This window comes from Rousettus aegyptiacus, unplaced genomic scaffold (assembly GCF_014176215.1).
Source record: "Rousettus aegyptiacus isolate mRouAeg1 unplaced genomic scaffold, mRouAeg1.p scaffold_m13_p_16, whole genome shotgun sequence".
Taxonomy (NCBI): Eukaryota; Metazoa; Chordata; class Mammalia; order Chiroptera; family Pteropodidae; genus Rousettus; species Rousettus aegyptiacus.
This window is the reverse complement of record NW_023416291.1, coordinates 17,986,963-18,010,846: the sequence shown is the minus strand read 5'-3', so window position 1 is coordinate 18,010,846 and position 23,884 is coordinate 17,986,963. Positions and strand designations below refer to the sequence as shown.

The window sequence follows — 23,884 nt, the reverse complement described above, 5'->3', positions numbered from 1 at the left end:
TTTTGTAAAGGAAGCGTTACTGGTGTTTGAGTGGGGCAATTCTTCATTATGTAGAACTCTTCTGCACATTGCAGAAAGTTTAAACATTACCTCCGCTAACCACCAGAAGTGCTCCCAGTCACGTGACAATCAAAAATGCTCCTGAACATTTCTGAACTTTTCCTAATGCCTTGATACTCCAAATGTGGCCCTTGGACCAGCATTATCAGGGTCAATGTTAGAAATGCAAAAGGTAGGGCCCACTCCAAACACAGAGAATCAGAAACTACATTTCGACAAGTTCTCAGGCGACTTGTAAACACACTAAAGTTTGACAAGCAGGGTATGACCATCTGTGGAGAACTCGAGAAACATTTCCCTAGAGAAGCTCTTCCTATGGATATCAAGAGGCATGTTCAAAAACATGCACACTAAAGATACTAAACATTTTGCAAAGCAGTTCTACTTCTGATTAAAAATCGGTAACTTTGAACATTTCTGAAAAATGAAGGTGATATCCAGTGGAATGCAGAGTCAAAGAACATATGAGCACAAGTCCACCAAAACGGTATGCAGTACTCAAAGCATCCTTGCCTGTGGCCCGTTACTTAGACATATAAGGCTTTTGTACTTAAACAGGTTTGTGTTGGATTTCAGGTACACGCAATAAAATAGTCCTAGGAAGAACAGAGTTGGGCCAGACTATGAAGAGTCTTAGAGGCCCTGCTGAAGAACATGAGCAGGTTTTCCCGACCAGGGGTCTGTGAATGGATGACTGAAGTTCCAAATGGTTGACCCTTCCAGACTTTCTGGAAAACATATGGAGCCTATGAAAGCCAGAGAACCCAACTAGTCAACTCTGGCCTGCAACGACTTTGCTCATTTATCTGAGAGTGCTAGTGATCACTTCTATGTGTGCCTTAATGAAAAAAGATACTGGGAATTATTGTTGTCAGCAAGAGGAGACCACTAAAGGTTGGTCAATATATATATTTTTTAATTGTGGCAAAATACACATATGAAGTTTAACGTTTTAATCATTTTTAAGTGTACAGCTCAGTAATATTAAATACATTCACACTGTTGTGCAACCAATCACCAGAACTCTTTTCATCTTACAAAATTAAACTCTGTATTAGTTTAATACACCCCAGAGCCCCAAGCAACTTCCATTCTACTTTCTGTCTCTATGAATTTAACTACTTTAGGAACCTCATAAAGTGGAATCATAAAGTATTATATTTTTTGTGTCTGGCTTATTTCACTTAGCAGAGTGTCTTCAGGGTTCATCCATGTTGTGGCATGTTTCAGAGCTATTATGAGTGATTTTTTAAAAAGAAAAATATTAAAGTTCCCCTCTTAAAAAATAATTCACACTGGACAGCACTCCTGTAGTTGTGGCAGGATGTATTTGTTTAGAAGAAGCAGAAGATTAGGATGCCCAATGTGCTGCATTTCCAATTGGGAAAATATACCTGGTTTGTTTTCATTGAACCCTGGAGTTTCCAAATTGATACAATAGTAAGTAATCATTTTTTTCTTACAAGAAACTATAGTCTCGTAATTCTATTCAAGTCAAGTAGAAATTTCCTGATAGTTTCAGTGAAAGAGCCTGAAGAAATTGCTTAACCAGAAAGCCATGTCAGGTGTCCAATTTATCCTGCTCACTGGTTTCTGTATTTGATAGAATGTGGTAACTGCATGAATCAAAACTAGAAGACTCAAAATACAGAACAAGGTTTGATTCAGAATTTGTTCGGTTGATTTTGTTTATGACATTCTCTATTCTTATTCATTAAAAATATATATTACACTACTTTCCACCCATCAAAGAGCTAGTCTTTTTTTCGTCTTTTATCATTAAGAAAATAGAAATATGGGGGTGGCTCCATAGTGTAGTGGTTAGCATGTCTGCTTTGCACACAGAAGGTCCTGGGTTTGCACCCCAGGTGGAGCCATGGCCCAAGCCCTGGGTGCACCAGGCCTTCGCCAGGCATGGGAGGAGACGCCCCACCTTCAGAGATCCAGTTCTTAACGGGAGATGGCAACCTACATGGGTCAGGGGTGGAAGTGGGGAGAGATTTAAAGGGGAGAAAATGGAGGATTCACAGTTAATTCATCTCTAGAGCCTTAGAGACAGTTAACCTGTGAATGCTAATAAGGTAGTCTTAAAAGAGCTGGTTGCTATTTATTGATTGATTTGGCTGATTGGCCAGTGCTTGTTACTCTGTCATATAGTGACAAGATAAAGGAATGTGTTTCTCTGAAGAGGGGAATTCTTCCCATTGTTAATCTTTATCTTCAAGCTCTCCTATGTTTATTCTTCTTCCCATTCATACAATAATTAAAAATATCTACTATAGATTTAAAAAAAAAGTTTTAAGAAATAGTTTGCCAAAATACCATTAAGCAACGAGCAGTTATTTAAAATAAATAAATAAATAAATAAACCTCAATAGAATTCAGTGCTACAAAAGCACTTACTATGATTCCTGCCATCATTTTTGGTAACATAATTATTTTATCATTTATAAAATTATTTAACTTTATAGATTTCAGTGAGCCTTAGAGCACACTCAACTTAAATCATGATAGGTACATTTTAATATCTGCAGCTCTGAATGGGTTTTTTGACTTTTGTTTTTAATGTTTATCAATTATCATAATTTTTGCTATCTTTCTTTTCATTCGAAAATTTCCTAAAGGTCTGGAACTCATAAAGACAATATATTAAGAAAAAGCCTTCTCCAATACAAACTTTTAAAATAGTCCTATCCAAGATCTTTATGTGTTATGACTCATTAAGGTAGAAATTTTAACTTATTAAATATAACTGGTAAAAAGTTACAAAAATAAGCATTTCATGACATTATTTTCCTATTTCATCATTCTGTTGCTTCTAAATCTTTTTTAGAAAGCAGGAGTACAATGTAAGCTGGGACTATTCATGCCATTTTAATCACTGCCAAATATATACATATACATACATATATATATACACACATATATATGTAGCTTTCGTACAGCATAGACAACATAACAATACTTAAAACTATAGAGCTTTATAGTTTATAGTGTTTTCACAGAGTAAATAATGAGGACTTATCAGAAATTCTCAAAATAATTTCAAAACATTTTTTGATAAATTCATTGTTGTTCAATGATATCTAGCAGCTGCCAAATGTATATTAAGAATTTTTAGTCTACGGCCATGCCACCCTGAACATGCCCAATCCTGTCTGATCTTAGAAGCTAAGCAGGGTCAGGCCTGGTTAGTACTTGGAATGGGAGACCTCCTAGGAAGACCAGGTGCTGTAGGCGTAAATAACAAACAAACAAACAATTTTGGGCTATTAAGAGAAAAAACTTTGCTCTGAAGATATGACACATAAGGGACTTCTGTTTCCACAAAAGATGGAGTAAGTGACCAGATTTATTCTCCGGCCTGAAAAAGAAAAAGAAAGCATTCCACAATAGTGTTCAAGGCAATGGACAACAGGCAATGAAGGAGAGTGATCTCTGGAAGATGGTAAACAAGCAAGGAAAGCCCTTTGATTATTACAGCATACCGTTTTAGGAGAGGTTCCAGGCTGCGGTGCAGGGAGGCAGAGCCAGGCACAGCCCAGGGGAATTTCTGAGTTGGGATGGAGCTGATAGTGTTCACAGGACAGAGTACCAGAGGAGAAAAGGCTGCACAAAACTAACAGTGAGTTTAGTAAGGTTGTAAGAGACACGATCAATACACAAAAATAAAACAAAACAAAACAAAACAAAACAAAAAAAACTAGTCCTTATGATACTATAATGGTGGATAAATGTTATTACATATTTGTTTAAACCCAACAAATGCAGAACACAAAGAGTAAATCCTATGTAACATAAACTATAGACTTTGAGTATTCAGCAGAGCATGAAGTAGCACATGTGTATGAGGAAACTACCTGACTCAGAGGAAAAAATTGTTTAAAAGGCACAAATTACCAAAGCTCACTCAAGAAGAATTGGGTAACTTAAATAGTCCTATATGCTTATAAACAAAATTGAATATGTAGTTAAGAACCTTCTCCCAAAAGGTCAAATTGCTTTGATGGTGAAACTATCAAACATCTAAAGAAGAAATAATATCAATTATACACAAACTTTTTGGAAAATTTAAAAGGAGGAAATACTTTCTGATTCATTCCATGACACCAGCATTCCCTTAATACCAAAACCAGACAAATACACATTACAAAAAAAAATTGTAGATCAATATCACTCATTAACATAGATGCGAAAAAATTCTAAACAAAATCTAATAATATCATCAAGTGAGGTTTACCCCAGGAATGCAGCATTTGCTTAACATTAGAGAATTAATCAATATGTCGCCATTTTAAATTAAGAAAGAATAACCATATGATTGTTTGAGTAAATATAGAAAGGCATTTGAAAAAAATCCAACATCCATTTTCTTAGCAAACCAGGGAACTTCCTCAACCTCATAAAAGGCATCCACAAAAAATCTACAACTAATATCATACTTAACTGTGACAGATTGAATGCATTACCTCTAAGATCAGGAACCTGGAGTGGATCAATACTTCTTTTCAACATTTTACTAGAAGTTCTGGAAAGGAAGAAAACTGCTCTTATTTTCAGATAATATGATTATCCTCATAGAAAATGCAATAGAATCTACATAAAAGTCACAATAACTAACAGTGAGTTTAGTAAGGTTGTAAGAGACAAGATCAATATACAAAAATTAAAAAAAAAAACTAATCTGTATGATACTATAATGGTGGATACATGTTATTAAATATTTGTTAAAACCCAACAAATGTACAACACAAAGAGCAAATCCTACATAACATAAACTATAGACTTTAGTTAATAATAATGTGTCAATATTAGCTCATCACTTATAACTAATGTACCGCAATAATTCAGGATATAAAATAGATGAGAAACTGGGGTGGGGTGAAGAGGGTATGTGGGAATTCTACTTTCCAATCAATTTTCCTGTAAAACTAATGCTACTCTAAAAAAGTTTATCAATTTTTAAAAGCTTAGATAAGTTTTCAATTAAATTATGTAAATTCTTCTCAAAGTGATTTCTAGATTCAATGCTATCTCAATCAAAATTCCAGAAAATTGTTTCTGGGAGAAACTGACAAGCAATTCTAAAATTCATATGAAAATGCAAAAGACCTGGAATAGCCAAAGCAACTTGGAAAAGGAAGAACAAAGTTGGATGACTAACCTTACCTGATTTTAAGACTTATAACTCTATAGTATTCAAAATAGATACTAGTGAGAGAGTACCCTTTCTATATATCATTAGGCAAATGGCTGAAAAGTCACTGACCCAGCAATTCAGTTCTAGGAACATACACTTAAAAAAAAGTATCAAACACACACAGGAACAAAGATATTAAAATCATCATTGTTCTTAGTATCTAAAAAGTATTTAACAATAGGAGACTAGTTGAATGAATTTGGTATACGTGTTAAAATAAGTATGCAGCACACCATCAAAAATGACAAATTTAATGACATGGGGGAAAACTTTAGTGTATATATATTTATGTTAATTTATCCATTTATATATCGGGAAGGATATATAACAAAATATTTACAGTTATAAGAGAAAGAATTACCAGTTATTTTTCACACATAAAAAAACACATAAATGTAATTTTAAAAAGGGATTTAAAGTAAAATTGTTTGTTTTAAGATTAGAAACATATATTTATGAAAATAGTAATTATTAGCATGAAAAAAATGATAACTATCTTACAAGATCCTATTTCCAACCGGAGAAAGAACTCTTACTGTAAGATAGACCTTTGGATCTTTATTCCTCTTTCCTTTCCACTTAATTGTTTGTTTTTCATTCTGTAAGTGTCTGTACCTGCTATTATTTTTATATTTTTAAATTAAATCTGTGCATGCTTTCCGTAGAAAATTTGAAAAACACAGAAAAGTATTCAGAAGAAAATAAACAAGAGCCTATAATCACTGCTAGCTTGTCCTCGTGTTTCACTGCTCTTCCGAAGACTCGTGAGTACGCTTCTCCGTTCCTGGCCTGTGTCAGTGGTGATCCTGTTGACATGCAAACACCGAATCTGACCTGTGAATCAACGTGGCCTCGTGTAAGTGTGACAGAATTACAAAATTGTTTATGCTTTTGCATAAGGTGGGATGAATATTTACTTATTTGTTTGGGGATTTCCCTCATTCATTTTCTCCTAAATATAAAGTATTCATATTCATTATTTTGTAAAATACAAGACACTATAAAGAAGGAAATAAATAACAACAGTAATTCTACCATCAAGGGATCATCACTGGTAACTTCCAGGGGCTTATTCTATGCAAATACTTATTATATAAACGTCTTAATAAAACTAGGATCTCACTATATACTGTTTGGATTTATTTTTGATTTAACTTTTTCTAATTACCATTTTTTTCTATCTTTTAATGGGTACACTGTATTTCTCTGTATGAACATACCACAAGTCATTTAGTCAACCCTCGATCATCGGACATTTTAGTTATTTCCAAATTTTTACACGGCAACCCCACTGTTTACTGGGGTACGAGGACATATAAGCTAGTCCTGTAGGGACCATCATTTTACAAAAATTTTTGTTCTCCACGCACATTATACTCGATAGAGGTTTGTCATGTTGTTTGGCTAGGGGCGGGCGATGGATAGTAGAGGAAGGAAGCACGGAGAAGTGGGAACAATGTGCGCACCTAGTTCAAGAACCGTATTTGTTGATACGGGGCGGGGTTCCAGGGAATCCCGCCCCTCAGCGGGTCGTCTCCGGCTCCCACTGTCCGCTGAGCTGCACTGCGCCCCTGTGGCCGAGCCGGGGCACTGCAGCACAGGAGCACCGAACCGCAGCGGTTTGCGGGAGGCCATGTGATTCATTTCCGGACTGATTTTTAAACTCCACTTTAAAACAGTATTTTTTTCTCTTCAACTCACGAATATAAAATGTACAAGCTCAACATGATAGCATGTGTAGGATCGTGGTCTGTAATAAGCACTTTAGAGCCCTGAGCACATGAGCAAAAATAAACTTGCCACTTCTGTCTCCAGCTTCAGCCCTGGCCACTCTATCCTTAGGCGCTGTCCTCTAGCCAGGATGAACGCCTTGCAAGTCCCCGCATGGATCAGGCGTCTTTTTGCTTCATAGACTTCACACACGCTAAGCAAACCCCATACTCTCTCTAACTTCTAAATTTCAGTTAAGACTTTGATTTCCTAAGATGGGGTAGATTGTTGATCCATGCTGCGAACTCCCCCAGCCGGGAACAGTTAATTCCTGTAAACTCAGCTCTCTCCCCTACTGGACAGGAGGGTTTTTGAGCACACATGTGATTTTCCTCCTCATTTTGTCCCCCACTTTTCTTGACTTGAAGACAGTAAGTCTCAAATAGAAAGTAAGAGTCTCGTATATTCAAAGGAGGAAAGCACCCGGACATGGACGGTATAGTATATTCTCTAAATTAAGTTCCACAATATTCGATTCTGCCAATATTTACAGGATGCCCATTTATTCCACAAGTTTTCTGAGAACATGGGTAGAAGGAAAGAAAAGCTACAGGATGAGGAAATGGTATCTCCTGCTGTTAACTTTGCCAAATTTACTATTTCTTACTATTACTATTTTACTATTTACTATTTCTTTCGAACACTGCATGGACAAAGTTTGAGGTGTTAAAGTCCAATATCTGGACCTCACTTGAGAGGTTAGGCTCAGGCATGTATATTTTTTAAACCATTTTTTGGCTACCCTGGTGATTCTAATGTGTTGCTAAAATTGAGAATCTTTGCCCTAGAGTAGCTGTATCATTGTAGAAAACTCCTAAGTCCCAAAGTCTTAAACAGTGAGAAATATCGAAGAGAATTTCAGCTAGGTTGGTGGAACATTATTTGAGGACAGCAATCATTTTGGGGATCTGCTGGTTCTGCCTGCCCAGCATCCATTCTTCTTTATTCTGCTAGGAGCACCTTGATTTTCCTATAGAGAATCACCTCTTCCCTACTCTAAGTCCTTACATTCCAGGTAGGGCTGATTTTTATCTTTGCTCTCCCACTACTCACCCAAAACACACATGCATGCACATACACATGCAGGTGATACATGCATGCATGCAGGTAGTACATGCACTTGCAGCCCATCCGAGCTCTGAATTTATTCTTTTTCAGTTTGAATTGCACTTGGCTTCAGTCACATCTGAACCTTTAGCCTGAACTTCTACCCTTAGACTTTTCAATTATTAAACCAATAAATCCCTGTCATTTTTATTCTTTAAATGAGATTAACATGCCTTTTGTCATTTGCAACCAAACGTTGTCTAACAGAAATTTATGAGACTTTCAAATAAGTAGTTTTATGCTCTGCCTACTTATGGAAAGGGGATTCATTAAATGATGTGTCCTGAGATGATCAGATTATTTTCTTGTTCTATGATAAGATATACTTTATTGTTCCTAACAGAATTTAAGTTCATTAAACATGAGAAGCTCATTTATTTAGCGTAGTTTAGCCCTGTTCAATGTATTCGTTTTTGGCATGGGTTTTTAAGGGCTTCTCACACATGTAAAATGGAGATAATGAGATTTATTTCACAGAGCTGTTAAAGGCAAAATGAAATAACATATGTGAAACTGTAACAGTGTAAAAAAATGCATTTCAATAACATCTTCCTTGTTCACGTCTCCCCTCTTTCCTCCGGCCGTTACTACTTTGGAAAATATGTTGTTACGGTTATTGGTATCAATTCCTCAGTGAGTCAGCCCCAAGGACAGGGCAGAGAGTGGTATCTCCAGGTGCCAGCTGCCTAGGAGTAAATAGCTCCAAGGCTCCCAAGAAGAAAAATAAAACAATATTGCTGCTGAAGTACAGATAACATAGCTGTCCACCAGAAACCATACTTCTTTGTGCTAGATGCTAACAGCTAACTTTTGCTTTTGTAATCTGCTTGCTTACTTGATCAAGGCCAATCAGGACATAGTTTCGGGCTTTATAGGTTGCCTCCTCCGGAGGCTCGAGGCTGACTCTCTAGTGGGGAGGGTCAGTCGCTGGCTGGCTAATGAAGGCTGACTCTCTAGTGGGGAGAATCAGTCGCTGGCTGGCTAATAAAGGCTCATAATTAATCTCAATTGGCTCTGTGGGTCTTAGATTTGAACGCGCCATAACAAAACCATTTTATGTTATATAAATGTTGGGTATTTTAACGAAGTATTGTCATTATTATCACTATCTTTCATTTTCTGTCAGCAAAGTTCCTGGATAATAATTTACTGTTAGTAGTATTGATAGCTGTACAAACACAAGTAGTAATTGAGCAAGTAAACGATGAAAACAGGAATTTGGCTTCTCTTAGGCTAGAATCATCTGAGGAATGTTGTAAAAATTTAGTTGAAATAACGTCTTCAAAGATGCATTGAAAAAAAAAAGTGCTATGTGATTATCAGAAACTGATATCTCAGCCCTGCAGGTCACTGAATCTTTGATGTTGTTCATTTGCGTATATGCTTTATTTCAGAGCTTATTAATATCTGATACTTTTCATTTAATTTTAAAACAGAAAACCCACAGGCTGTTTAGTAGAGTGCAGTCTTACACAATGAATGGCTTTATCTCGGTTTTCACTCTCTGCGGCCTCCCTGTGGCATTTAACCACCCTGACGACCCACTCCTTCACATTCGTTCCTCCCTTAGAGCCAGTGGCCCTGCATTTTCCAACTTCTTCTTGACCTTTCAACTACTTTCGATTCCCTCTTTCGTTCCCTCCTATCCTGCTCTAACCCTGGGAATGCCCTCAAGGCTCAGACATCTTCCTCGCATCTCTCTCACCTTTTTCTCTCATAGCTCTCTCACTCTTTATCTCTCTCTCTCTCTCTCTCTCTCTCTCTCTCTCTCTCTCTCTCTCTCTCTCTCTTTATCTCTCTCTCTCTCTCTCTCTTTCCTTCCTCTCCTCAGTTCCTCAGTTCCTGGAGAATTCATCCATTCTCATTTATCTAGCATCAGTCCATAATTCCATCTTCCTACCACTTCTTTTAATGTGTACATCCTGCCACTAACTTCTAATATCGTCAAAATGTTCATCCCCATTATTCTAATTGGCTGCCTTTCAAGTACCCCAATTCGGTTGCTTGATATCACCATTGCTCCCAGGTGTCTGCCCTCCTTACTGCTTCCCTGTCTTTATCCAGGCTCCAAGTACCTCAGCGCCTTTCAGACTCACTTTTCCCCTGCTCTCCCACGACGCCAGTCCAGGCCCTCATCATCCCCCTGCCCAGTCTCATAGCTGGTCTCCTTAGCTCTAGACTGTCCCTATTCCTGTCTGTCCTGTGGCCTGCAGCTAAATCGAATCCCTCGAATGTCTCTTTGTGAGCTCCATTAGTAGGCATGTTGGTGCCCCCAGCACCTGGCACAGTGCCCGAGACATGTTATGGCTCTCAATTGATTATCATTCCCTTGCTCAGGGGAGTTGCTTCAAAATGCATGTGTGTGTGCCTATATGTGTATGATATCAATGTCAGTCTTCGTGCTTGACTAGTTCTTTACAATATAAATTATTCATCCCATCTTAATTTCAACAACTTCACAGAGCAAACCATTTACTCAAGCCAACCTGGTTTTTCCTTTTATAAACTTACACTGCACTGGTAATTAAGACCAAACTATTTAGCAATCATTAATTCTCTACCGTAAATATAATTTGTCACCCAAACTAGATTATGATATCCTGAAAACCCAAAACTCTATTAACTGGCTGCTGTAGAATAGTCTTTTTGATCCACTCCCTATCAAAACACACTTTCACCACACACACTGCCTCTGAACTCACTAAAGTTTTTTTAAATCTGTTATTTTCCTTTATATATTTATGTTTGCCTTTTTATTTATAGATCCATAACATATATTTATATATCTTATAGCACCTAACACCATGCTGAGTACCAGAGGCCCCTTGTTAAATGTTTGTCGATTAATACACAACAAACTGAGAAGCATTCTCCTTTGATCCACTCCTTGACCTGGAAGCAAAATGGATTCTTGGTGACCTAAAGTTAAATATCTTTTCTCTAGAGATGTAACTTGTCAGAGGCATACAACTTAGCCTATAATATTTGATATTCAAATAATAGGAGTCCCAATATTTATTTTTAGCTAAAAAACAAGGGGGGGGAAGCAATGATAACAGCAGTTGATAACAATGACTGAATAATAATAATAATAATAAAAAAGTGGGAATTACAATGATAGACTGCCTCTGAGCTGCTGCAATTAAAAAAAAAGTGATGATGTTGACCAAGGGATTTTTATCAGTCCAGTCTTCTGTCATTTCTGATTTATTTTCTTTCTTTTACTTTTTTTTTTTTCTTTTTTCTTTTCTCCACAACAGAAAGGACTAAATGATCACCTGGTAGCCTGAAAGAATTAATGGACCTCTTTTCAATTCCTAAGTCAAAGCGAGAAAGTTATTTTGAGTACTTTGTAGAATCAAACATTGTGTGGCTGCAGGAAGGAGCTTCAGAAATGGAGTCTTTAAGGCTGTATAATTCTGCATGTATTTGAATAATTAAAACTCACGTACCCCCTCCCCCAGCCATCCTTTTATTCCTAGCACACTGCCGACATTAATGACATGAAGCCTAGTGCATTCGCACACTTTCTGAAACAATTGCGCTAATTGTGAACTTGCCAACTCCTAACAAAAATGCTAGTGTGCATTGCTCTGCAGTTGTGCCCAGTTCTACGAAGAGATAGCAACACTTTTGTCTTTAGTAGCCAAGACTCGCAGATGGGTCACTCGGCTGAGGCAGAACTGGGCTACACTCTTGGCAGATAGATTGGAAAGTTGGCTGACTTGTTCAGAAACCTGACATCCTGATCATCTCCAGCCTCCACAGACTCTTCTTACTCACAGTTCAGCCTCATCGCCGTCTCTCCCCATCAGCATTTTCTTGGAAAAGTTCTTTTTTCCTGTTGCTCACTTTTGCTCTATTTCTTTGACGATTGTACATGTGCATGTCATTATATTTATACATATAGAGCTCTGTATTTATATATATATTACACATAAATGTATTTTTATATTATATAGAAATATTACATTTTATATATTTTTATATAAATATATATATATATATATATATATATATATATATATATATATATAAAGGAGGAAGAAGAGGTTTCTCAACTTTAGCACTCTTAACATCATTTTGGTAATTCTTTGTTGTAAGGGACTGTACTGTCATGACAACCAAAACCATCTCTAAACATTGCCAAACGTTCCCTGGTAGGGAAAACTGTCTCTGGTAGAGAAGCACTGACATAATGTTGAGTGAATTATTTGAACTAGAGTCTGGATAGACTACACACACACAGCTACAACCCACTACAAAGTACAATCGTATACGAATCCATTAGAACTATTTCCAACTGCAAGTCATGTTTATTTCAATAAACATAAAATACAACATAATTAGAATATGCAAAAATTAAATGGACCCTTGAATTTTGTTGTAATTTGTCCTTCTTAATCAAGTATATTCAACATACTAGGCTTGTATTTAAGACATTTGAGTCTCTAGCCATGCTACCCTGAACAAGCAGGATCCCATCTAATCTTTAAGCTAAGCAGGGTCGGGCCTGGTTAGTACTTGGATGGGAGACCACCTAGGAAGACCAGGTGCTGTAGGCATAAAAAATAAGGGATTGTAAACTGACAAGGTCCTTGCAAAAAAATTTAAAAAAATAAAAACATCTGAATAAGGAAGAACAATGTTTCCATAGGTTGCCCACATCTTTCCTGCCCTGTTAGAAGTTTTTACTGCATACCCAGATCTTGTCCTAAGGAGTGCTTAAAAACATTTTAAAATCAAGTGGTTCGTGCAGCAGAGCATCTTGTGCATAACTGTTAGTTTTCAATATATTTGAATAATTACTATTCTTATTTCTTATAACAACTCTTTGAGATTAAATTATTATTCCTGTTTTACAGATGAGGTTCAGAAGAACTTAAGGAACTTCCACAAGGTCACACAATCAGAACATGTCAGAGCTACCCAGTTCTTTCTGACCTCAAATCCTATGTTTTAACCTTTTTTTTTTTTTTTGGAATCCCATAATAAGGGAACCAAAGCCAGGAGAAGAAATAAACTGTACCAGAATCCAGAAGCTTTGTCTAAAAGATCCATCATCAAGTCTTTTTCAGAGACAGATTCTTTCGATTTGTTTTTTCCTTTTAAATGAGCCATACTTACCTATTTCATTGTATACCTACTGATTTTGTTGTTGTTGTTGAAAAGTAAACATTTGAATTTAATTATGTGTTAATTATGAACATCGGTTTCTACTCCTTCCTCAGGGTTTGCTGGTTTCTTGTTTTTATAATTGGGTTTTGCTTGTTGTAGGCTATCTCCGTGCAGAGGAGCAATCTGAGGTATAAACTTATAATCTTCTCAGATCCTTTCTGAGCCTTTGCTTTTCCTAAACACATGTGATGACTTTCGAATTTCCCTCATATAAGCAGTTGCTTTTGAATGTCCTAGTCTCTAATGTCTGGCTCCTAAAAGAGGAAAAAGAGAAAAATTAAGTCGGGAAGGCAACAATCCTTTAATTCCCCTAGAGGTCACTTAGACTGGAAGGAGAGGGCCTTGCAACAATGGGAGAATGTGCAACAACGATGGTCGCTTGCCTGTTTGTCTGCACGTCTGAGATCAGTAGCATCATCAGTGATCAGAGCACAGATCCCTGATATTTGGAAGACAGGGTCCTTTTTGCCCAGGCTGGCTCCCATCAGCTGTGTGAAAACTGCTCCAAGAACACATGCACAACCTGCCTTCCATTTGACTGGAGGTGGGGGAATGGGTGGCTGATAGTGTATTAAGAGCTGAAATTGATCACAATTTATTATACAAGCCTTTCCCTGAACGTTCCGAGCCTTCAAGAGACTCCAGAGTTCCAAAGGTAACATCAGGCAGATTCTTCTAGTGCAACTGCTATCTAGGTAGGGAGACAGTCCTGGTGCTTCCTACTCTGCCATCTTCCCAGAATCCTTTGTTGGTGCTGGTTCGTCTTTCTACCCCAGGATCAATCCAATAAGATAGTCTGTGTATTTCTGTCTCAGCAGAGGTCTGTCTTAGGACACCAAGCAATGATAATGACAGTATCTAGGGCAACGAAAGGGCGGCGTGCCAAGAACAAGTTACCTTGCAAGAGCCTCCGAAACTATCTTAACATTTGACACTTAATTATACAGTAAAAAAAAAAAAGAAAAAAGAAAAAAATTTTCAAAACCTCAAGTAGTTCTGTCAAAAAGATTTACCTCGCCTTTTTATCCAGGGCTGGGCTGACGGTTCTCTGTGTTTATAGTAATTAGCCCTACCTAATTGGCAGCGAGTCACCACGTGTCCCCCAGCTCCTCCAGAACACAGTGTAATGCCTTAGCCTGACAAATACCCTAAACAGTCTCACCCAGCCTCTGCTTACATCTTCATCTTCTGCCTCACCCCTGTTTTCTGGTTTGCTTTAGCTTTAAGGAGATATTGTTAGCTGCCTCTCCATGCTTTGCATGATTCCATCTCTGCGTCCTTGCTGATGGTATGCCTTCTACAGGTCCTCTTACCCTTAAAGGCCTGTACAGGTGCATTTCCATCAGCACAACCCAATGTGACTTATTGATACTTTAGTTCCTGAGGCTCCTTGGTTGTGCCTCTCTGACTACCTTTGCCATTGAATGCCTTTTAACATAGCTCTTGTGAAGGCATCCTCTCCTCAATTGGGCACCCCTTTAGGCTAGAGACTGCAGCATTATGTTATCCACACTACCTGGAGAGTAGACGGCAAATTTTTTGTTGAACAAAATGAATAAACAAAGGAACATTTCTTGGCACGCGAGGCCCTCCATTTTCTGGCCTAACTCTATTAACCTATTTTCTTTTGGTTCTTTCCAAACATGCTTCATGCAGGTCTTTTTGCCATTGTTCCCTAGGTAAAATGTTGACTTGAATTCTTTGCTCATACTAACTCTCATGTACCCTTTATTTATTCAATTATTTATCATTTCATTCGCTCATTCACTCACTTTCTCATCCTGTCACTCATTCATTGACAGAGCATCTCTTGAGTGCCAGCTGCCGTGCAGAAGAACTAAGAACACAGAAATGTCAAGGCCTGGCTCCTTGCTTCCCAGTACAGTAAGAGAGACAGATGTGTAATTTGAGCATTACAATACTGTGTGTACGGCTGGTCCTTAAGAGCGGGATGAACACAATAAATATGAGGACAGAGGAGGGACTGGTTAACAATACCCGGAAGATGGAGACCGTTCAGGGAAACTTCACAGAGGTGGCCCTCGAAACCAGGTACCCTGCAGAAGGCTGAGTTGAGGGAGGACTCACAGCAAAGGGCGGTGGGCAGCCCTGGGTGTGACGCTGCCAGGCCTCTCTGAGGCCCTCTTCCCACTGGGAACAACTCTGCAGGATGAGTTCATGTCTCTCCTCGGAATAGAATTAGAAACCCAAGACTCACTCAAGACTTACTTTTTCAGTCCTAACTTGCAACTCCCTTCAATTTGTTAACAACTTCTTTGTTTAGGTAAGTGAAATTTCCAGATTCCTGTTTGATCCATTCAAAGTACCTTGTCCAGTGTCATCTGATTTGTCTTCATTAGTCAAGTGCTAAGAGTTCAAGGGGTGTGACTCCGGGGTTCGCCCTTCATTTAACTGCTTCCTATGAAAGGCTCTTCCTCCTGCACAGGCTGTAAACTCCTTGAAGGAGGAGTCTATTTTTCTGTGTTTCCTCCAAAACACCAACCATGCTGGACTCAGGTGCAGGGCCAGTGTTTATTGCAAACAGAAACTCTCTTCTCTCCCTAAGGTAGTTCCCATTTCCTTCTCCAACTCCTAGTTCCTGGCTCCCTATTCTCCTACCTCGGGCAGCAAGCGGCCCTCCCGCCCTGAGGAGCAAGCCACTATGGGGAAATGCAAATGCTGTCTGGAGAGCAGGAGCCTCCTCTGTGGGAAGATATTTGAATGTAGAACAGGATCAGAGGTTAGAACTAGCTGACCTTCGGCCTTTCTTCCCTCATGTTATAATTCTGTTTTAAGGTACTGCTTTTAAGGTTCGAAAAGCTTATTTATTAGCCACAGTTCCTTGTTCTGATTTTTTCAGGTGCTTGTATTTCCTGGGGGGTGGGGGAAATTTTAAATATAAACCACATCTTTAAATTGAGATTAGGGAATTGCTAGTTGATAAAGCATGTTTATTGTGTCAGTTATTAATAAAGTCAATGTAATCACAGTAATAAACAAACAAATAAGTTCAAGGCTATTTAGAGAAACTAGTGTGTATACCAATGCTGTGTGACTGTTGAGTAGATGCAAAAAAAGATGTTATTATTGTTAACATTATTATTACTTACAGCTGTCTAAATGTGACAATTTCCAGACTCAATGTATAAGATAAAGAACTCCAGAGGTCTTTCGGTTTCTTTCAATCAATGTAAGATACCAGTAACGAGCAGAGACAATTTTCCCTTTCCCAATTCATCATAGACTCTGGTCAACAGTCAGGGCCAGAAATTTCAAATGACACACTCTATTCAAACAAGGCTGTGTACCCTTTGAATATCAGGACAAAGTATGGGGGGGGGGCAAAAAGATAGTTTTCTCAAAGTAAAATCTGATCATTGGTGGATACTGGCATTTCAGGCAAAACCAGCAGCTACCTGAAGAGTCATGGCGGTGAGTTTGATGGGAGCCACCTGGGCTCTTCCTCTTCCACTGGCCCCAAACCTGCCACCAAAGCAGGTACACTGTGCTGCTCCGTGTATGCAGTGCGTCTCTTGGAAATGTAAAAGCAAGGTGATATCGGTTGTCAACATAACCTGGGGACACACCTTCATATGCATGTAATTTGTGTAAATATGTCTGGCTTCAAGAGATTTCCTGTAAAATAGAATACAGGCATGTAGAATGGGAGTACAAAGTCTGAGCGAGGAGGACGATTCCAAAGAGAATGCCAAATGCTTGAATTATTGGCTTTGTTCCAGGAGAATTTTGCCATGCTAATGAATTTATTATGGAATAACATTAAATTGAGTGAGTTGCTAAATGTGAAGTGCCAAGGACACTGCCTGGCACATAGTAAGCACTCAAAAAATGTCATAACCTCCCTCCTAGCCACCTTCTGTCATTCCAGTCATTGAAGCTGATTGCCAAACTTTGAAAATAAGATCTCAAAGAAATTGCTGCCAGGAAAAGAGACACAATCAGAGACATGGAAAGATTCAGTTGAGACAACTGCACATCCACCCTTCAGTCAGTGCCTGAGGCAAGTGATCTTTGCTTATGTGCTGTTCAGAATGAATGGTCTTTAAGGCAAATCAGACCTGACACCATACATAGTCTTGGAATCGGGTACTAGGCCAATTTACCCTGCAGACATTCAGAAACATAGCCAAGTGGGGGAATGTGTGATATTGGATTAATCCAAGGCTTCTAGATGTGGTTTCAAATCAGAATCAGTTATGGAGCTGCCCAGGTAACCCTAGCATACATCAAACCTCATAAAATGAAATTCTGATTTCAGGGAGGTAGCAAGGAAAGAGACCTTTTCCTTTCAAACCATTACCTTAGAGCATCAGTCATCACAATAGGAAAATAAATCATAGTTCATCTTCGGTATTTATCAAAGTGCCTGAAATATTGTAAGCTCTCAATATTTATTAGACAGAGGAATCTCATTTCGTTTAGAATGTTTGTCAGTTGGTTCCAGGTAGAAATGATGGATTGAACATATAAATGCATCTAATTTGACTTCCTACAGAACCCCATCAAAACTTATGGGGAGAAAGGGACAAGAAGCAATAGCATCAGAATTTTGGAAGTTAGACAGCAGTGACAGAGGACTTGGTAGAGCTGAGAAAACCAGGTGCTAAGTGAGTGACATTGCAAAGCCCTTGGATATGAACTGAAGATGCAAGAGGGCCGAAATACGGGAACGGGTTGGAGGTCGGAGCTACCTGAGAAGCAGTACTACTTTTATACCTCTCCCCCAATTCTTCGCTCCCCTCCAAGGGACTGCCCCTCCCCTAACAGAAGTATAAGTTTATCCACTTCTTATCCTTAGCTGAAGGGGATAGCAACCTAGACAGGAAACAAGGATTAATTAATGTAGGCATTTGAAATGTTCAGATCCTCTTCCAATTCTTAATATGCTGAGAATAAAGTCTTATCCTCCAGACAAAAATTGGAGAAGACATCTCTAAGGAACATAGCTAGCCCAAGTGAAAAAAATATATATATATATCCCTAAAGAGAGTGACATGGAGTTGGGTGGGGTGGGGTGGAATTCCCTAACAAAGAACTTACTCATGTCACCTTTCAGTGAAGTTCATGGGCATAGGTGTTCCCCAAAGCACAGAGTTTCTGGTCAGCTTTTTGCTTTCTCACCCTTAAATATGAGCAGGCAACTAAGATCCCCAAACATTACAGGAAATCCTCTAACACGAAAAATAACTGAAGAACCTAAACTGTCAGATTGAAAGGGGCCCACCAAGTACATATGTCGATGAATGGAAAGAAACCACACCAAGCATAGTATTATGAAAATTTAGAATACCAGACACAAAGACAAAACCCTCCAAACTTCTAAAGAGGAAAAAGTCTATACAAAGGAGTAAGAATCAGAATGGCATCAACTTCTCAACGACAATCATAAACTTTGAATTCTGAGGAAAGCAGAGCTATGCTTCCAAAATTCTGAAGAAAATTATTTCTTACCCAGAATTCTATACCCAGACAAATTGTCCATCAAGAGTAAAGGTAGGATATTCATAAATTCTCAGAAAGCTTACCTTTCATGCACCCTATCTCAAGAAACTAAGGGAGAATGTGCTAAATCAAAAAGACAAAGAGACTCTCTTCCCCCACCCCCTCTTTCTTCCTCACCCCTTCTCTGCCATGTGGATATACAGCGAGAAGGCAGCTGTCCACAAGCCAGGAAGAGAGCTCTCACCAGAACCCAACCATGTGGCACCCTGATCTAGGATACCCAGCTAGAAGCAGCACTGTGATAATTGTTTAGTGGTCAGCTTGAAGTTTATCCTTGCCATTGAAGAAAAGAAAGGGGCACTATTCAAGAAAATGAAGAATGTAGATAATGTCTAAAGAAACTTGTTTGAAATACTTAAGAGGACAAATTATTTCCAGTTTAAATGTCTTTGTTTGTAAGTGAAAAAAAAAAGTAATTTTGAATAATTCTTATCTACTCATTAAATAGTTCCCCTAAGGGAATAGCATGCAATAATTATTTAGCTTAGTTCAAGTTACTTAAATGATTCAAAGAAATAAAATTGCCATCCACAAGACTTGTAAGCTCCATGAGAGTACAGTTGTAAAATTTTTGTTCATACAGCATGTGTCCAGTACATAAAAAACTCTCAGTAAATGCTTCTGATTAAATAAATACTGAAAATCCTGAGAGAGAGACAGAGAAACAGAGAGAACCATGAAAAAAGAAGGGGTATAGATTATAGGAAAAGACAATCTAAGTAAGGAAATAAGTGAATTGAGTCCTCAGGATGATAGTGTATTAGCTGTACGACAGATATAGAGGGCAGCAAGTGCAAATTAGAGCAATGTGACTCAAGAGAGAAGACACATTGATGGAGGTTATCACTAAGATGTCAACAGCCATTACACCACTTTTTAAAATATGAGGATAGATGCCTGGATGAGACAGTCCAGGTTGTTATTTGTATGTGGTTTGCTTTACTCATGTTTGATGGAGTTCTCCTGCTCACCTGCCCACCCGCCTCCACCCTCACCCACTATCACCTATTGCCTGCATACGCTGAGGAAATTTATTAAATCCAACAAAAGTGTTCTGCCTTGAACTACTCCAGAAATGGAGATGGGCTTTGGTGAACCTAAAAGCAGAAAATACAGAACAATCCTCTCCCCACCAAAGCCTTGCCAAATGTTCTGTACCCAGGCCACTTGCCAAAGGCCATGACTGAAATAAGTTCTATGTTTCCCAGGTCTCACTCATGACCTTGCCCACAGATTTCTCTAGAAGCCAGATTATGGGCTAGAAATTCTGTTCATTCTATGGGCTAGATCTTCTTTGATATGTTCATCTAAAAATGCCTTCATCCCTTTTTCCTACACACCTGGGTTTCTGCTTGCTGTTCACTTTTTATATTGACCACACATAATGATTGATCAAATATTTGGAAAAAAATGTTTGAGAGTGGTGTTCATTACATATTTCGATTACTTCCTCTCCTGGGACTTTGGAGACAGTACCCTGAGGATTAAGTCAATGAGAAGATTGAAGTGAAAAGAGTCTGTGCTGTAGAAAGGCATCTCTCTTCTCTGCTTCCATTTCACGGTCGCTGTCATCTCAGTCTGGCTGCCAAAATCTCCAGTTTCCAAATCTTCACCTGCTGCCAGCACCAAGACCCTTTCCAGGAAAACAAACCACCTAAGTGTCAGCAGCAATGCTGCACAGAGACTAAGCATGCAATGAGGAGAGAGCGCTGTGTTCAAAATACTGACCCTTCTCAATCTGGCCACCAGGTCACTCTGCAACTTTAAACCCTTCCACAGATCAATATTACCCTATCTATGGATCGCTTGGCATGGCATACAAAAGCTCTTTGTAATTTCACCTTTCCTTACCTTGCCAGCTTCATCTGTGCCCCCTACAGCATTTTTCTCTGTCTACAGCAATATTCAGCTATTGTAATTTCTTAAATACCGTGTTTACACCCCCTGATTTGATCATGTCTGCAAGTCTCTTCTTATATTCTCCCTCTTCTTTGCCTGGTTAATAACTGCTTGTTTTCAATGCTCAGTCCAGGCTTAACTTCCTTCAGCAAGACTTCCCTGCCCTGGGCATTGCTATTCCTCAGACTGGGGTAGATGTGCTTCCTCTGCACATACCTGTGCATGTCACATCGTATTGGAAATTATCTCTTTATCTGTCTGTGTCTTTCATTAGGTTTAAATCCATTAAGGATGGTGACAAGCTTTTCCATCCATGCAATTCCAGTGCCTAACACCATGCCTGGTACCCAGAGCAGGGATTCAATAAATATTTGCTAAACGTACTTCTTATAAAGCCTATACATGTTGGAAAAATATATTCGCATTATTATTTTTACTTTTTCTTTAAAATTAATCAATAGACTTTATTTTTTTAGAGCAATTTTAGGTTTATAGGAAAATTGAGCAGGAAGTACAGCGTTCCCATATACCGACTCCCTTCTTCACTCAGTTTCTCCTATAATTAACATCTTGCATTAACATGGCACATTTGATACAATCGACAAGCTAATACCAGCACATTATTATTAGCTAAAGTCTACAGTTTACTTTAGGGTTCACATTAAATGTTAACTATTATTGTTATTTTGCTTAGTCCTTGCAACGGCCCTAACCACTAGGTATTGCTTCTCTTATTTTTCTGACCAATAAATAGTTCAGAGCAGTTAATTAGCTTGCTCAAAATCACAGAAGGAGGACGTGAACCTGGGTTTTGCCCAAAGCCCACATTCTCTCTACATTTCCGCTGTCCCAGTGATCCTGGCAGAGGTAACATCACGTCTCAAGGTAGAGACATTAAAGAGAAGAGCGCGTTGGGAATGGTGACAAGTTGAGTGTTCCTGGAGCATGGAGGGTTGGGGATGCGAGCAGTGGGCAGTGGATGCTGGTCGCAGTCAGACTATGACGGGCCTCCAACTACTGAAGTTTATAAAATGTGTCAGTGCCACTAATTTGCTCTATTCAGCCCTAAGAACTGCTGAAGCTGAACATTCCCCTTAGAGCACACAGAACAAGCTCTGTGTAAGACATTTTTGGTCTTGCTAAGGTCAGTGTGGTGGGTTTGCTGCTGAGGAAGTTCTGACAATTGCCATGGAGACGCTACACAAGCAAAGATAAGCAAAATGTTTGTGTTCCAAAAGTAAAATTAGAGGGAAGCACAGTGAATTAAGATTCTATGCCTAACACATTTTGCAAATAAATACCAATTTGAAGAGAAACGTCAGTGAATGAAATTGAAACTGACCAAGTCCAAGTCTTTACAGAAAACCCACCTGCTGTAGAGCATAGATGGTGAGAATATTTACATGAGGGGTCATTTCCTTCATCATCCTGTGGCTTCTTTATTTCAGAGGTAGAAATAAGTAGAATATTTACCTTTAATCTCTATTACTCCCTTGAAAGCATCATATGTTTTAAACTGAAATTGCTAAATGCTATGTGTACTCTTCTGAGGGGAAAATGAAAATTAATTTCTGCCTAGTTATTTTTAATAACATATTTGGCATTGATTTTAATATAATAGGAAAAAAACGTTAGCATTGAATTTCAATTAAGAACAATTCACGAACATTTCCAATACCTATTAATCCAATTTATTTTTAAAGTATAGCTTAGATGAAAGCAAAGCCACAGAATTCATTTCAATACCATATTTTATTGTTACCATTAAAAAATCTGTTTTCTAGCAATACTTATTTACTTATTAGACTAAACTGGTTACTGAGGATCTACCATGTGCCCTGCTTGGTGCCAGGCACTAAGAATATGGTCATGATCATGGCGGATGCAGTCCCTGTTCTAGTGGAGTTTACTGTCTATTAACACCAGAAGCTGAAAGGAATTGAAATTTAACGGGTTAAAGTTAGGTATTTTTATTATTACACTGCAAGAGGATTAGGCTTGTGAGTGAGTAGAACAGTGCCTCTCACACTTCACTTCCTGCAGGTGAATCACCTGGGGATCTTATTAAAATGCAGATGATGATTCAGTATGTCTAGGGTGGAGCCGATATTCTTCTGTATTTTAAATAAATGCAAGTAATGCTGATGCTGCTAGTCCATGAACCATACTTTGCAGCAAGTGTGGAGAATATTAAGATGTAAAATTGTAAGATATAATGTTAAGATGTAAAAGTGTAGAGTAATATTAAATTTTTTTCTTTTCTTGAGATATAGAGCATTTGGTGGTAATATATGGGTGAATGAGATACATCTACAGATAATTATAATACTACGCAAGCATGAAATGTTCCCAAGTGAAATGAAAGTGTCATGGGGGCTAAACAGAGGAGAAAGAGCATGAGGATGGGGAAGGAAGGGAGTTCAGGGGATGCTTCCTAAGGAAGGTGGAGTGATTAACTGAGCCAGGAAGACGTGGAGGATGTCTGCTGGTGGTCAGGGGCGGGACAGTGCTCCAGCACAAGCATTGGCATTAGTATTTCAGAGGGTCAACTTAGGGCCATTGCAAGGGTCAGGGCCCAGAGGCCAGCTAGTGGTCCTGTAAGGTAACTCTTCCATGCACGAAAGCAGGAAACATGAGGCTAGAAAGGAAGTCATTAGGAAAGGCTTGTCTGTTGAAAGACAACCCCCAGCACAGGCAACCCCAGCGTTCCTAAGATTATATGTTGCCGGAAGCCAAAGAACTACCTGAAGCTACAAGAGAGGCCTGGAACAGATCCTTCCCTAGAGCCTTCAGAGGGAATATGACCCTCCCAACAAATCTTAGACCTCTAGAACTGTGAAGTAATAACCTGCTGTTGTTTAAGCCATTCACTTTGTGGTACTTTGTTACGGCAGCTCCAACACACTAACATATTAACTGATTTTATGACTTCCATGTGAGATAGCTAGTATTATTAACCCTATTGTACAGATGAGGAAACCGAAGCACATAGCAGTTAAGAAAACTCAAGAAGAGTTCCAAGGGGAAATAAAGTGAAAGAGGTATAAGCAAACTGAAAAGAAAGCAGGAAAGAGTACAGAAAGGGGGAATTTTGGAAAGTTAAAATGTGGACAGGAAAAAAGAGAAAGAAAGAAGTGGCAAGGAAAG

The 23,884-nt window shown here is 38.6% G+C and overlaps 2 pseudogenes; both read left to right on the top strand.

Moving 5' to 3' along the window:
- Positions 1-3,180: 3,180 nt before the first annotated feature.
- Positions 3,181-3,300, top strand: LOC118612576 (annotated as a pseudogene).
- Positions 3,301-12,584: 9,284 nt separating this feature from the next.
- LOC118612704 lies at positions 12,585-12,702 on the top strand (annotated as a pseudogene).
- The last annotated feature ends 11,182 nt before the right edge of the window (positions 12,703-23,884 follow it).